The sequence below is a fragment of the Cupressus sempervirens genome, chromosome 3 (assembly GCF_028749045.1).
Source record: "Cupressus sempervirens isolate cs-2001-9-10 chromosome 3, ASM2874904v1, whole genome shotgun sequence".
NCBI lineage: Eukaryota > Viridiplantae > Streptophyta > Pinopsida > Cupressales > Cupressaceae > Cupressus > Cupressus sempervirens.
This window is the reverse complement of record NC_143120.1, coordinates 20,572,441-20,588,234: the sequence shown is the minus strand read 5'-3', so window position 1 is coordinate 20,588,234 and position 15,794 is coordinate 20,572,441. Positions and strand designations below refer to the sequence as shown.

The 15,794-nt window shown below is 33.7% G+C and overlaps 1 pseudogene; it reads left to right on the top strand.

Annotated features, from left to right (window-relative positions):
* The first annotated feature begins 1,220 nt into the window (after positions 1–1,220).
* LOC149564534 (wall-associated receptor kinase 3-like) lies at positions 1,221–9,412 on the top strand (annotated as a pseudogene).
* Positions 9,413–15,794: the final 6,382 nt, after the last annotated feature.

Below are 15,794 nucleotides of genomic sequence, written 5' to 3'. Positions count from 1 at the left end.
TGTTCATGTAATAGAAGATATATATATATATATATATATATATATATATATATATATATACTGGACTCACAATTATAATGTTTCGGACTGATGGATCAATTAGTCTCTTGACAACTATCATGACTATTCAAAATTGTCTATTATGAATTAGAAATTGATTTAAGATTATTTTGTTATCAGATGAAATATTTTTCTACTCTATTTAGGAGTATTTTGGTTATAGCTTGCTTATGAATATTTGATATTGATTTACTTATCTTTTAGCATTTCTTTATATTGAAGCTTATTTATCAATAAATATTTCTTAACTATATTTAAGGTTTGGGTAATGCAATCTTTTAAATCTATTTATTATGTTTCTAGTTATTATAATTTTTTATTATTTATAAATATTGTCTATTAAAAGTTTTACAGTATGCCAACAAATACTAAATCCTACTTCTTACTTGTAAATTACATGGAATTTCCATAAAATAAATTTGTGCCAAAGACCATAAAAAGGATCCATTGACTATCTAGCAAACTAAAATTTGAATTATAAATAAGAGTAACATCACGTTTCTTTCATTGTAGTTATCATGAATGATTGATTCCCAATCTATGGATGGATGGTTTAGCATCTTCTGAATTGCCTTTCATCCTCTTCAACTGTCAACCTTTGATTTAAGAAAAAAAGATTGTTCAGGTCATATAAATACTGTGATATATATGTATAATCACATGAACTTTTAAAATTAAAGCTATACTTTTATTGAAGTGAGCTGAACTACTACAGCTACCTTATATATATAGATAGATAGTGGTTTCTTACTTTCATGTGAACTTATCTCGAAGTGTCTATGAAATCTTGCTTTCATGTGAAAAACTGACCTCAAAATAGTGCGGTGGTATTTTGTCAGGTAGTGTTATAATGTGAACTTGGCCACAATCTTGTTTTTCCCGCAAAACAGAAAATATTTATACACAGTGGAGTTGTGGCCCGTCTGATAACTTTTATCTGTTTGGTGGGATTTATTGCTGCAAAATGCCATCCGGAAAAGTGCGGATCAACGAGAGTGAGTTACCCATTCTGGATTAACAATTCTGGTTGTGGACACCCTGGTTTTCAGATCAGCTGCGAGAGAGATAATGATACTAAAACGATGGCTCCATTCTTCTATGCCAACGTAGGTAATTATAGCAAGGGGATACTGAAAGGCAATCATAAAGATGGGTTTACTTATCCATACAAGGTAATGGAGATCGATTACACAGGGCACCTCATCATAGACTCATAGTATATCTATGCGTGGACGTGTGGACACATATCAGGGCAAACCTACTTTGGTCTACCTTCAGATGGGTCTTTCACTATTTCAAGCTCCAACAGATTCATAGTTGTGGGCTGCAATACATCTGGTACATACAGTTTTGGGGACTCGGGAGAGGTGAGATGTGTAGCAATATGCGAGTCTCAGAGTAGTCGACCATACTGCCGCTATGGTTGTTGTGAAATTAACCTTCCAAATAACTGGCCCTCTATAAATTTCACGGGCGGAGGTTTCTTTCATAACTTCAATACTAGTGCCAACAAATACCAATCCAAATGTGGATTCTCCACCATATTCGACCCCTCGACCTTCATCAATAAAACAAGCGATTTTTTCTGCGGAAGAAAGAGTGATGTTTCTTATGGTCTCCGCCTTAATTGGGGTATCGGCCTCCACAAGTGCACCGAGGCAAGAAATACAACAATTCATTCTTGTGCCTCCAATGCAAAATGCATCGACTCTCCTTTAGGAAAAGGACATGTATGCAAATGTCTTCCTGGATATGAAGGAAATGGTTACTTGAATGGAACAGATTGTACAGGTATAACTTTTGGGTTGTTGCATTATTGGCTTATGTTTTATGAGTAGTGACTTAGAAGAACTCTTTCTTATAGAAATGAAGAAAACATTCAACATTTATTGCATTTAGGTTATGTTTGCTTGAAAGGTCACCAATTTCATTATCTCTCCGGCTCAATCACACTTAACCATGGAATTTTCTCTATGGTTAACCTCCAAGAATGTTCCAATACCTTAGTGAGTATTGTCTGGATGTAATAAGTGTTAAGTGTTATATTCATTCCCACAAGAAATAGAAGCTTATGAACCATTACTCATGAAACATAGATCAATAAGTTTAACTCAAAGTCTTCACAACTGAATCTTGATAGCAATAGCATAATTTGACACATAGATCAATGAGTTTAATTCAAAATCTTCACAACTGAATCGTGATAGCAATAGCATAATTTGATGGGACAGGCCAATCTTCTGACAAAATGCACAATACAAAGGCAAACCTTTTTCCCCCATATTCTAGTGTTTTTTTTTTTTTCACCAAATGTTTTGTCTTTTGAAGTACAAACTATGCTGTAATTTTCAGAAAAAATCATGATGTTTTTTATTTTTTGAAAATTGGTCAACTATACAATTTGTAGGGAGGATAGGGGTGTCCTAATTTGACTTATTGTAAAAAATAAATAAATCTATTATTTATGTATTTTAGATCTTTGTTCAATATGTTGTATCTCTCAAATCTTATTATGATGACTTCTAATCATAGTCATGATGACTGCTCAGATATAGATGAATGTAGTAGTAAAAAATTGAATACCTGCGTAGGAGAAGAGACAAATATGCCATAATTTGGTAGGTTCCTACAATTGTTCATGTGCAAAGCGACACAAGGGAGATGGCTTTCATAATGGTACAAGATGCATGCCCACAAGCTCAAATCGTGTTGCCTTCCCTGCAATCATAGGTAACAAATATTAGAATTACTTCCTTTAATTGTTTGCCTAAAGATATTTATAATCTACAATGTATATTTGTATTTTGACATCTGGTAAAATGCACAGGATCAGTCTCTTCGATTGTGTTTGTCTTTTTAGCAGCATGTATTTTGGTCTGGTGGCTAAAACACAACTTGAAGGTTGTGGAAGCTAAGTATTATCAGCAATTGCAGCAATTTATTGCTTCAAGAGTGGGGAGAGAAAGCCTGAGAATGTTTTCTGCAAGAGAGCTGGCAAGAGCTTCTAATAATTATTCAACGGAAATGGAGCTGGGAAGTGGCAGCTTCGGAACTGTGTTCAAGGGAATTCTATCAGATGGTAATCTTGTGGCCATTAAAAAGTCCAAGAAAGCTTACAATCTGGAGGATGACCGTGAGTTTCTTAACGAGGTTGCAATTCTCTCCCAAATAAATCACAGAAACATAGTGAAATTGTTAGGGTGTTGCATCCAGGGTAAATTTCCTTTGCTGGTATCTGAATTCATTCCAAATGGTGATGGAATGAGGCAAAGGATTGATAATTTAAGTCACAAAGAAACAGAGCAAAAATGTTAAAACATCAAACAACTTTATTTCAGCAATTAAAAAACACATTTTAATCATTTAAACTAAAATCTGGAGCTGCACATTACAATACATTGTTTTTTTTACTACTGTTGCTACAGTTGAAATTACACAGTTTAAAGAAAAAAACTCCAGCACTTTGTCTTCTTGCTCTATTTTTACTCAATGACTTCTGCATTTCACACTACAAAAACTCCAGCACACTAATTAAAAGAAACAGCTGAAGAATGTCCTAGAAGAGAAGAAATTAAACATAGCAAAATAAAATTTGGAATCCACCACATGGTGAAATAAATGAAGTATTTGATGGAGTAAAAGAAATGCAAAAACAAACTGTAGCTGCCGGCAAAACAATACGGACAAGTAAATGAAGCAGTTGGAGATTAAATTTCAACACTCCCCCTTAATCACAACTGCTGTCCATGATTCCCAAATTGTCTCTTTGATGCTCAAAACTTTACTTTCCTAGTGATTTGGTGAAGATGTCAGCATACTGATCATTTGATTTGCAATGCTCCAAATAAATTTCTCCATTGCTGATTAGTTCTTTGATAAAATGATACCTTGTGTCGATATGTTACTTCTTTTATGAAAAACTGGATTCTTTGACAAAGCTATGGCCGAATTATTATCAGAGTAGATTTTAGTTGCCTCTTCTTGTTCATAGTTTAATTCTTTAAGCATCCTTCTCATCCAAATTGCTTGGCATGCTACCCTTGTGGCTGCTACATACTCTGCTTCAACAAATGAAAGAGTAACAATTGATTGTTTCTTTGAAGCCCATGATACTATGCCTGATCCAAAATGAAAAACATAACCAGAAGTGCTCTTCCTTTCATCTATACAACCTGCACTATCACTGTTAGTGTATCCTATCAATCTGAAATCATTTGAACTTGAGTAGAGAATTCCATAGTTCTTTGTTCCACTAACATATCTCAAAATTATTTTTCCTTCTTTCCAATGTGAAATATTTGGAGTTTGCATAACCTTGAGATGAGACTTACTACATACATTATGTCCAGTCTTGTGGCTGTTAAATACATGAGACTACCAACAAGTTTCTTATACAAGGTTGGATTTACATCTCCTCCTTTATCTTTTTTGCTTAATTTTAATCCTGTCACAATTGGTGTTGGGGCTGATTTGCAATTGATCATATTAAACCTTTTCAAGATGTCATTTGCATATTTAGATTGTGAAATAAAAATACCTTTATCATTTTGATTCACTTCAATGCCAAGAAAGTACCTCATTAAACCCAAATCAGTCATCTCAAATTCTTTCTTCATGGCTACCTTAAAAATGTCAATTGATAAATCACTGGTGAAGATCAAGTCATCAACATATAAACAAACAATTAAGATCTCACCTTGCTCATTCATCTTGGTGTATAAAGTAGGCTCACTGCTGCACCTATTAAAACCATTTTCCAAGAGATAAGAGTCAATTCTACTATACCATGCTCTCGGGGCTTGTTTGAGTCCATAAAGTGCCCTCTTGAGCTTGTAAACCTTGTTTTCATGACCCAAAATCTCATATCCAGGTGGCTACTCCACATAAACTTCTTCTTTTAAAATGCCATTGAGAAATGCTGATTTCACATCCATTTGATACATTGCCCACTTGTTTTGAGCTGCTATGGCAAGTATAGTTCTCACGGTGTCAAGATGAGCCACCGGTGCAAATGTCTCATTATAGTCAACCCCAAACTGTTGTGAATAACCTTTTGCTACAAGCCTAGCTTTATGCTTTTGCACATCACCATTTGCATTCAATTTAGTTTTATAAACCCACTTCACTCCAATCACTTCTTTTCCTTGTGGAAAACTCATCAACTCCCATGTGTCATTTTTTTCTATTGCATTAATTTCTTCATCCATTGCATTTATCCATTTTTCTTCTTTAATTGCTTCTTCAAAATGAGTTGGAACAGCAACATGTGAATACAATGCAAAAAGAGAATTCTGATCTGCACTACTTTCACTATCATCTTGCTCATAAATGTCTCTGAAACTTCTAAATTTTTGTCTTCTTAAGCTTGCTAGTGTGGGGTTTGACATGTCACTTGAATTTATAGATTGTGGACTTGATGGACCAGCACCAAAAGTTTCGATTGAAGATAGTGTTTGTTGCACATTTGAAGGTGTATTTGCTTGTGTATGTGTTGCTGTCCTTATGTTTGATGATGACATCTTTTGACCGCTTTGTTGAGTTTGAATGGGTGTGGAAGGAGCCACATTTGAGGAATGCCTGCTGGTATAATTTTTTCATTTTCTTCTTGTGGTATGCTGGCTATTATGTTGATTGTTTTGTCTATACTTCGATCCCATGCTTCATCTTCTACAAATTTCACATCTCTGCTGATTATAACCTTCTTGCTGATCAGATTGTATAACTTACATGCCTTTGATTCATCACTGTATCCAACAAAAATACATTTTTCTCCTTTGCTATCCAATTTTCTTCTCAACTCATTTGGCACACGTGCATAAGCCACACATCCAAAAACTTTTATATGAGAAACACTATGTTTTCTTCCACTCCATGCTTCTTCCGAAATCATATTCTTTACACTTTTGGTTGGACATCTATTCATTATATAGACTGCACATGATATAGCTTCAGCCCAATACTCATTTGACAAATGTTTAGCATTCAACATACTTCTAGCCATTTCCATTATTGTTCTACTTTTCCTTTCAGCCACACCATTTTTTTGTGGGCTATACCTTGTGGTAAATTGCTTGTGGATTCCATGCTCTTTGCAAAAATTTAGAAACTCATTTGAGATGTACTCACCACCTCTATTTATTCTCAATGCTTTGATGTAGTAACCACTCTGTTTTTCAACAAGTGCTTTGAATTGACAAAAATATTCAAGTGCCTCATTCTTATGCTTTAGAAAGTAAACCAATGTTTTTCTTGAATAGTCATCAATGAATGTAATAAAATAGAAACTTCCACCTATTGAAGGTGTTTGCATTGGACCACACAAATCTTAATGAATTATCTCCAATGGTGCCTTGGCTCTCATTGACATACCGGCTAGAAATGATTCTCTATGTTGCTTTCCTAAGATGCACCCTTCACATACTCTATACGGTTTCTCTATTAAAGGCAATCCTTTCACCATGTTTTTCTTATGAAGTAGATTTAATACTGAAAAATTTAAATGGCCAAATCTTAAATGCCAAAGCCAATTTTCATCTTTAATCTCTACTTGGAAGATCACTTGAGTGACTGCTGCAACTTTTCCTTCATTCATTTGTGAGTTCATTGAGTTGTCTACTTGAGAGAACTCTACATTCAAATATAATCTTATCTTTAAAGGAAACATTCTATTACTTGTCATCTGAACCTTTGCTATGAGCTGATTGCTTGGTAATTTGTCTAAAATTGTGCACTTTCCATTGTTAAAAAATACTCTATACCCTTTTTGAATAAGCTAACCAATGCTCATTAAATTGTGTTTTAAATCAGGAACAAAATAGACATCATTCATGTGTTTCTTCTCCCCCATTTTGGTTAGAATGTTGATGCTTCCTTTTCCTTTGACTTCTACTTTGTTGTCATTACCCAAAGTTACATCATATTTTACACTCTCATCCAAACTAGAAAACATTTCTAAATTTTCAGTCATGTGATTGCTGCAACCTGAGTCTAAAAACCACACATCCTTTTTATTTGCTTGTGCTACATTGCATGCTAAAAACATAGTATTTTGATCAGCTTTTTTATTTTGATTTTCTTTTGTGAAATTTGCATCTTGATGTTTAAAATCAAATTGCTTTTTCCTACATTCATTCATATAATGGCCAAATTTCTTGCAATAATGACATTGGACTGCGGATTTTTCATACCTTTGGTTTTGAGGGTGATTTTGTGATGAGTATTGACTTGGGTTTTGGGTGTTACTTTTTCCACTTGAACTTGACGGACTGTTGCCCCTTCTACTTGTGTTTGGTGAGCTGCCTCTTCCACCTCTATAAGAATTTCTTCCTCTACCTCTAAAATTTGTTCTTCCTCTTCCTCTACCTTGACCAATTGAAACTTGTGAGTTGAAAGCATGCTCTAATGATGAATTTGTTGACCTGCTCAGCCTGTGCTCATGAGAGATAAGTGATGCATGAAGCTCATCAACTGAAAATTGTGAAAGATCTTTTGTTTCTTCTATGGCCACTATGATAGATTCAAATTTTGTAGGCAAACTTCTTAAAATCTTTTCAACCACTCTCTTATCTTCAAGGGTTTCACCATGTGATCTTATTTGGTTTACCAGTCCAATAATTTGAGTGAAGAATGAATCTACTGATTCATTGTCCTTCATGTAGATTGTTTCAAAATTTCTTCTCAACATTTGCAATTTGGCAGTTTTAACCTTTTCCATACCTTGATAGCTTGTTTGGACCTTGTTGCTGCTGCAATTCTTGAAAAAATGCTCTCATGCACACCTTGGAGAATAAAGAAAAGTGTCTTTGAATCCTTCTTTTTATTATCTTTCAACAAATCTTTCTCTACCCGAGACAAAGCATTGTATGCTGCTGCATCTGCTGGTTTTATGAAACCATTTTCAACAAGATCCCACAAATCTTGTGAAGAAAATAAGGCCTTCATTGTGACTACCCAGTAATCATAATTTTTGCCATTAAACTATGGAATTTGTAGACTTGTCAAGCTTGTGCTTGCTGCCATTGTTGACAGTGGAAAAAAATTCTATCTTTTGAAATCCTTTTAAAGAAAACTCCTTCAAATAACTTTTAGCTTCAGACCCACTAAAAAACCTTCAGCTCTGATACCACTAATGGAATGAGGCAAAGGATTGATAATTTAAGTCACAAAGAAACAGAGCAAAAATGTTAAAACATCAAACAACTTCATTTAAGCAATTAAAAAACACATTTTAATCATTTAAACTAAAATCTAGAGCTGCACGTTACAATACATTGTTTTTTTTTACTGCTGTTGCTACAGCTGAAATTACACAGTTTAAAGAAAAAAACTTCTGTCGTCTTGCTCTGTTTTTACACAATGACTTCTGCATTTCACACTACAAAAACTCCAGCACACTAATTAAAAGAAACAGCTGAAGAATGTCCTAGAAGAGAAGAAATTAAACATAGTAAAATAAAATTTGGAGTCCACCACATGCTGAAATAAATGAAGTATTTGGTAGAATAAAAGAAACGCAAAAACAAACTGCAGCTGCCGGCAAAACAATACGGACAAGTAAATGAAGAAGTTGGAGATTAAATTTCAACAAATGGAACATTGTTTCATCATTTACACTCCAAAGAAGGGTCTTTGCCACGGGCTTCACGTTTGCAGATTGCAATCGAGACAGGGGAGGGCTTGGCATATTTACATTCTGGTGCATCTCAACCCATTTTCCATCGAGATGTAAAATCATCCAACATTCTTTTGAATGAGAAACTCTCTCCCGAAGTTGCAGATTTTGAGATTTCTCGTCTCATTTCTAGTGCTTCCAATGACAAACATCTCACCACTAATATTATGGGCACAAAAGGTTACTTAGATCCGGAGTATTTCCAAACATATCAGCTCACAGATAAAAGTGATGTATATAGTTTTGGGGTAATCCTGGTCGAGCTTTTAACATCCCTGCAACCAATCTCCACAGCAAGGACCGACAACGAGTGGAATTTATCTCATCTTTTTCTGTCGAGACTTCATCAAAACCGTCTCACAGAAATCTTGAATAGAAAAGTATTGGAGGGAAATCTGCAACAGATGGAAGACGTGGGAAGGCTGGCAAGAGAATGCCTTCACTTGGAACGGAGGAAAAGACCATCGATGAAAGAGGTCGTGGAGGAACTTTTGTGGATAAGAGGCGTCACAAGAAACACAAAATTTGAGGGCAGTGTAGAGTGCAATGATGGAATATCTGAGAAAAATGAAATTCTCACGTCTTATGAATTCAACAATTAGACTTTTCCATCTCTTCACTTCATTGTTTGAGATGTCCACCCTGTCTGGACGGATTGACTTTAAAGGAAAGCATTTCTAGTGCATGTTAGAATGTGTAGTTTTTTATCATTATAGTAAATATCTTGTTTAGTAGTCCTTAGAAATGATATAATGCAGTCAAATTTATAGAGCGTTTCAGTTAATGAATCGATGGCTCTACAAGTGTTGGTTTCACGTCATAACTTCAAAAATGTCAAATCTATAGAAGATTTCATGGTGCAATAAGTAATGGTCTTTAGTAGAGTGGATGTTTAACAAACCAATAACGCTGGTCAAGAGCTCTCAGAGAAAGCTGGGCATAGTCGCTCTGTCATGGAGCAAGATAAAACCATAACCAGAAGCATCACTTCCATCAGCAGCGGCACATCGTGGGTTCTTGTCGTGCATCTGTTTCGTTATTTTTATTTTATTGACGTGTATTGTAAATTTGTGTTTTTGAATGTGTACTTTTATTTATAACTTTCAATAGCAGTTATTATAGACAGATTAAAGTCTCAATTACTATGGTTTAAGAGAGAAAGTTAGAAGACAACTATATTCAAACCGATAATGGACTAGTTGACTAGCAGGCATAATGGACCATATTGCAAGTTATGTCACTAAAGAGTTTTGTCTAAGTAGTCAATTTGTTAGAATAATGTTTATCCACATAGCCGTAGATGGACATTTAATATGTATTCTAAAAAACTCTTGAACAGTCCATAGAAAGCTCCAGAATTCCTCTATCGTAGTTGATTGTAGAAAATTCTAGAGGCTGTATAAATCATATAAATACACCAGCCTCCTTTCACAAATGTATGTGAAAAAAATTATAGTGATGTGCTAAATAAATTTGTATATTTGAGTGTGTAATTTTACTCTATTCAATCTTATTTGACTGCTATGTGATGCTCTGTTTTGCCCTATTTTTGCTGCCATATTCTGTTTCATCTCACTCCATTGCTCATTTCAATACAGTTGGAGAAGAAGCAAAGAGCTCAATCACTTGGAAGAAGTTGGCAAGGACTAAAGAAAATGATAGCAATCAGGGAGTGTTGATTGGTAGATAAGTATGATTTGAATCAGACAAAGGAAATTAGGGGCACTCGTAGTAGAAAATGTAAGGAGATGCTATCAATTGGAGTTTATAAGTAAATCATAGTTTTTGATTGAAGTTCTTGTTTAAATCTTGAAGCAGAGTTCTTGTAGATAGTGATTATCTAATTTTGAAGTAGAGTTCATGCAAATAGTGAGCAGAAGATCAAGGTGCTCATAGATGGATTGAATTGGCAATAGGTTGCATATATTTTACAAAGGTTATATATGCAAAAGTATTTATTTGTCCTTGTCCTTAGGCACAATACTTATGTTTTTGTGTACTTTTTTTTTTTCAATTGATATTTTCTTTGATAACCTTGCACATAGTTATATTCTAGAGTTTGAAATGATGTTTTCATTAAAATTATTTTCCTTTTTTGTGTGATTAGACAATCTGATTTTTCCTAGTAATCTATTTGATTTTCCATGAATAAAGATAAGAAAATTATTATAAGCATTCCACCTATCAAGCTCATGATTTGACAATTTATTTAAAAGGTGTTTGTTTCTCCACTATCAAAACCTCTAATTTTGCCACATTCATGCTCACGTGTTTCATCATCACTATAGTTGCTCATGGTTTGTAATGAAAGGGAAGGAGCTCATATGATGCTTCTACTAGTTCCCTTGAATCAGATAGCAAAATTTATTTTCATTCTTTTGGAGGTGAAAATGTTCGGTTGCTTTATAGACAAGCTTTCTTGAGCCATCGATGATGACAACCTTCATGACAGCTTCATCTCATTTAAGTTCTTGAATCCAAGATAATCAAGAATTTAATTTAAATTTTAGTTGTTATAGTTTAGGGTTTTGTAACATAATTATATAGTGATTTTAGTTTTTGGGTTATTGAATAAAGTTTCTATTTATATAGATTTTATTTTTAGAGGTCAGTTTGAAGAGACGTTGTGAGATCTAGTGAATCAATATCTTTTTTTTTTAGATACTTTTATCTAAACAAATTCTATGTCTAAAGAATGATACTGAATATTCCTTATGTGATGATATAACTAGGGTTTTAGTTTTCCAAATTTTAAATTTGACTATTGTGTTTGAAGAAATTTATTATTGTATCTTATGATTTAGGGTTTATTTTTGCATATTGTAAGTATAACAAAACTGGAAGATTGAATCCCATGTATTTGGCTTTGCGACATTTAGCGATGAGAAGGTGATGGAAGCCATTGAAACCAAGAATGGCATAGAGCTATACATGGGAAATATTAGTGTCAGTCAGGCCTACCTCATAACTGGTGATTGAGGTAGTGTATATTGTTGTGATTGTGGTAGCTACACAATGGTGACCTTGAGATCCCAATGAAGATATTTTATTCACATTTGTATAATTTTTCTCTTAAAATTATTTTTCATCTTTTTCAAATTGGTTAAATTCTTCATTTCTCTATAATGGGGTTGATCCCAAGAAGGCATGGGCTCATCTACCATTACTATTGTATAAGTCAAATGTGCTTGCTCTGTTGGCCTCCTGCAAGATCCTTAGACAAAAGCAAGAGCATAGGAACAAGAAATAATTTTAAGAGAATCTACAACTCTACAAGATTAAAACAATCTCTATGCCATAAAAAAGAAAAAAGGAAACTATGTATACAAGGTGCACCAAGATGGTGTGCAAAATGGGGTATAAGTGGACACATTTTTTTCTAAATTTAGGTAAGCTTGATCTTGGAAGACTCATTTGAGGGTCATGCACTCAAAATGAGAAAATATATAAAACATAAAAATTGTAGTACGTTAAATCTAGTTACTAAAATACTAATTTTTGTAAATATTGGATAAGATTAAGAGGGTCAAACCCGGCAACAAAAATTTGTTCCTATTTTTTGCTCAAAAACATAAAATAGTTGTTTCTATGCACTCAACAAAACATATAGTTATATTTAGTATTTACAAAAACCCTTTGGTAGGATGATAAGTAAGAGTGAGATCTAGAAGTTGATAATTAATTTAAAATTGATATTCATGTACAAAATTCAAATGGGTTGTAATAGTTGATTTGAATCAATTCATTTTATTCTTTGATTCAATTAATTCAATTTGAACCATCACCATGAGATATAATTCTAGAATTAAAAGATTGACCAATTTTGGGTGATTACATTTGCCCCTCTTTGATTTGATGTGTGAGTAGCACATTGATTTAATGAATGGTTTGATTTGAAGTGTAGAATGAGAATTGAGATCGGTTCCAATTTTGATTGTATGAAGATTGATTGATAAGATTTTTAATACTATCTCGAGAATAAAGCTTAGTCCTCTGGAGTTAAGGTTAGAGTGTCCCAATACCAGTCCATAAAACAGATGACAAGATGTATCATGAGTTGTAGGAATATTTGAGTTGTCATAAGTTTGATTGAGATAACTGATAGAAAGTTAGTTAGTAGAATGATTGATAGGATAGTTAGAAGATGGTATGAGATACAAAGAAGAAAGATGCCCCTAGCAATGAGGACTTTGACTTTAGATTCGATTGACAGATTGAAGTAAGATTTGAAGAAATAAGCAAGATTTGGAGTATAATTTTGAAATAGAATTTTGAAGAAAGATTTGAAGTAAGATTCAATGATGTAATCATCCTACCCCCTCAGGAGCAAAATTGAAAGATGATACTTCAAAAAAAGTGATGTAGAGTAATAGATGTGAAGATGTAGATATGATGAGCGGTTTAGACGAATATAGAATAGATCAGAATAAATTGTAGAAAGTGTAGAGTCCATTTGGAGTGGTGTGAGGGTCCATATGACCATGTTTGACCAAGTTTGACAATGATTTTCTCAAAGTTTAAGAATATCAAATTTTGATTTTGATCCCAAAAAAAGACTCATGATAATCAAATTGAGGAGGGGATGGTGAAATGAAATTTGTGTTGAATAGTCTACCCCTTTTTTTGTTTCAAAGGATAGTAAAAGAGCTATAAGAGGCATTTTGTAGTGCAAAGATGAGATGAAATAAAAACCTAAAATGAATGCAACCCTAGGACTTACTCACTGAATCAGTATGGTTTAATTTTCATCATTGAGCAATATTAAAATTGATATAGTACAATCACCATTGGTTCAACCATGGCAATATGAATACTTTATCATTTTGAGCCAATAAATGCATGAAAAAAAAAAATTTACAATATTTACAAAATGTACAGTAATTGCAAAATTCTCATAGTAAAGTAAACACCACAACCAGAAAAAAAAGAAAAAGAAAAAAAAAAGTACATGTTTTTCATCCTAGCTTCTCTAGTCTCAAACATCATCAAGTTGCTAGAAAAATCATGACTGAAAAAAAAAGTAAACATCATGTAATCTTTGTGCATGTTTTTGGCATTTTAATTTTTTTTTGAATTTTGTGATATATTGATATTTTTGATAGTTTTCAAAAAATTTTAGTTTTTTTCTTTCTTTTTTTTTCATTTTTTTTTCAAGTTTGGTATAGGTGGATTGGCGTCATGTTTGAGAGTCATAGTTTGAGTGCGAGAAATCTCTATAGTAAAGTGATAGTAGAAAGATGTAGTTAGAAAAACTGGTGATTGAAGCGAGAGAGAGAGAGAGTTTCTTAGAACACTAAAGGAATCTCATTGTAGTAGAATGACAGTAGATAGACTTAGTTAGATCAACTAGTGATTGATGCAAGAGAGACTTTCTAAGAGTATAGGACATTTCCCCTTAGAACAAGCAGGTTGCCCCTAGACTTGTGACCAGATTCAATCCATGTAGGTATGAGCAATGTTTTGAAGTTAACTGAAAGCTTATGCACAAGCGAAGATGCTCAAGGACAAGATAGCTAAATCATAAAAACTTGCAAAGAGAAAATCACTCAAAGCAGGAAAAAAAAAGATAGTTGTATAGGAAAGTTGAACATTTTTTTATTTAAAAAAAAAAAAATTAGATCTTTTTTTTTTAGAGATATCTAGCTCTCAATCATGATCACATTGGTTTGTCCCCAATGTCTAGCAAGGTGTAGGATAAGATGTAGTAGCAAGTTGGTGGATAAGTAGAGATGGATAGGCAAGGAATATGAAGCAAGTGAAAGTGGTCCTGAAAAATCCTCAAGAGTACCCATGCTAGGTAAAAGGATATAACAACATGGTGTAATGGAAGGTAGCATGTAGGATATTGACATGATGTCATGAAATGTAAGATATCCAAGAGAATGGACATGTCAAGAGGTTTCTAAGAATCTTTTTTTTTTTTTTGGATCAAGGCCAAAGGGTAAAGTGAATAGGATAGAAAAGTTTGGTATGGAGGCTATGAGATGTGGGATACACAAGATCATGATAGGGAAACCAATAGATAAGATAGCCAATGCTCATAAGCAGAGCAACTTTATCAAGATCAAAGGTGAAAGAGCAAATAGATGGGTGATGAAAGAATTACACATGATGCTTGTTTGCCAAGTTTTCATCATGGTACTATCCAAAGTGCCACATGAATTGGTTTTCACCATAGGAAATTTTTATTTTTATTTTATTTTATTCCTACCAAGGTGCCACAAGAAGTGGTTTTCACCAAGGCACTTTTTTTTTGAATTTTTTGAATTTATTTTTTATAGAAAGAGTCCAAGCCTTTTTCAATTTTAATAGTGCTCCTATTAGAAGGATAAGTCATTATAGGCCAAGACCATAGAAATGTATGCTCAAAGATGTTGATAGGGTAATGGAAGGGAGATTGTAGGAAAAAGAGACGTAGACGGATGATATGATTGTAGGTTTTGAATGGATAGATGGAGGATGGATAATAGGGAAGTGTAGGCTTCAAAAGATTGTAGAAGGGTAGGTGTGAAAGTGGGAAAGATCAACAAAGACACGCACTTTTAAGGGTAGTGGAGTGATTGAGTAGATATGGATGAAATAGCTTGATGTTTTGATGTAGGAGAAGGTAGAATAACAATTTTGGAGGAAGGTGGAGTGGAAGGTTTTGAAACCCTTTTAGGAAGATGTTTGAAAGAAGATGGAGTGGAAGTCTTTGGAAGCTTGAATGTCAACTTTGATTTGTTTTCAATATTCAAGCCCTTCAAAATAGACTTGGGAATTCATATAGCTTTTGATTTTTCATTAGTTGCTTTAGATCATATTTCTTCCATAATGGATTTAGGAACCCATATTTGCTTTGATTTTGCAATAATGGACCTTTGTGGTCTCTTTTGTGCATTTCCTTTCTTAGCATTCACATGTTGATTAGAAGAGACATAGTGATTTTTATATGTATTCTTGTATATGTTCTTAAGTTGATCATCCAAATTGCTTCCAAAAGGCTTGAGATTTGTGGATGAAGAAGGTTGATACAATTGGTTTAGATGGAAAGCTTTATGTGAAGGACTCAAAGATTTGTATC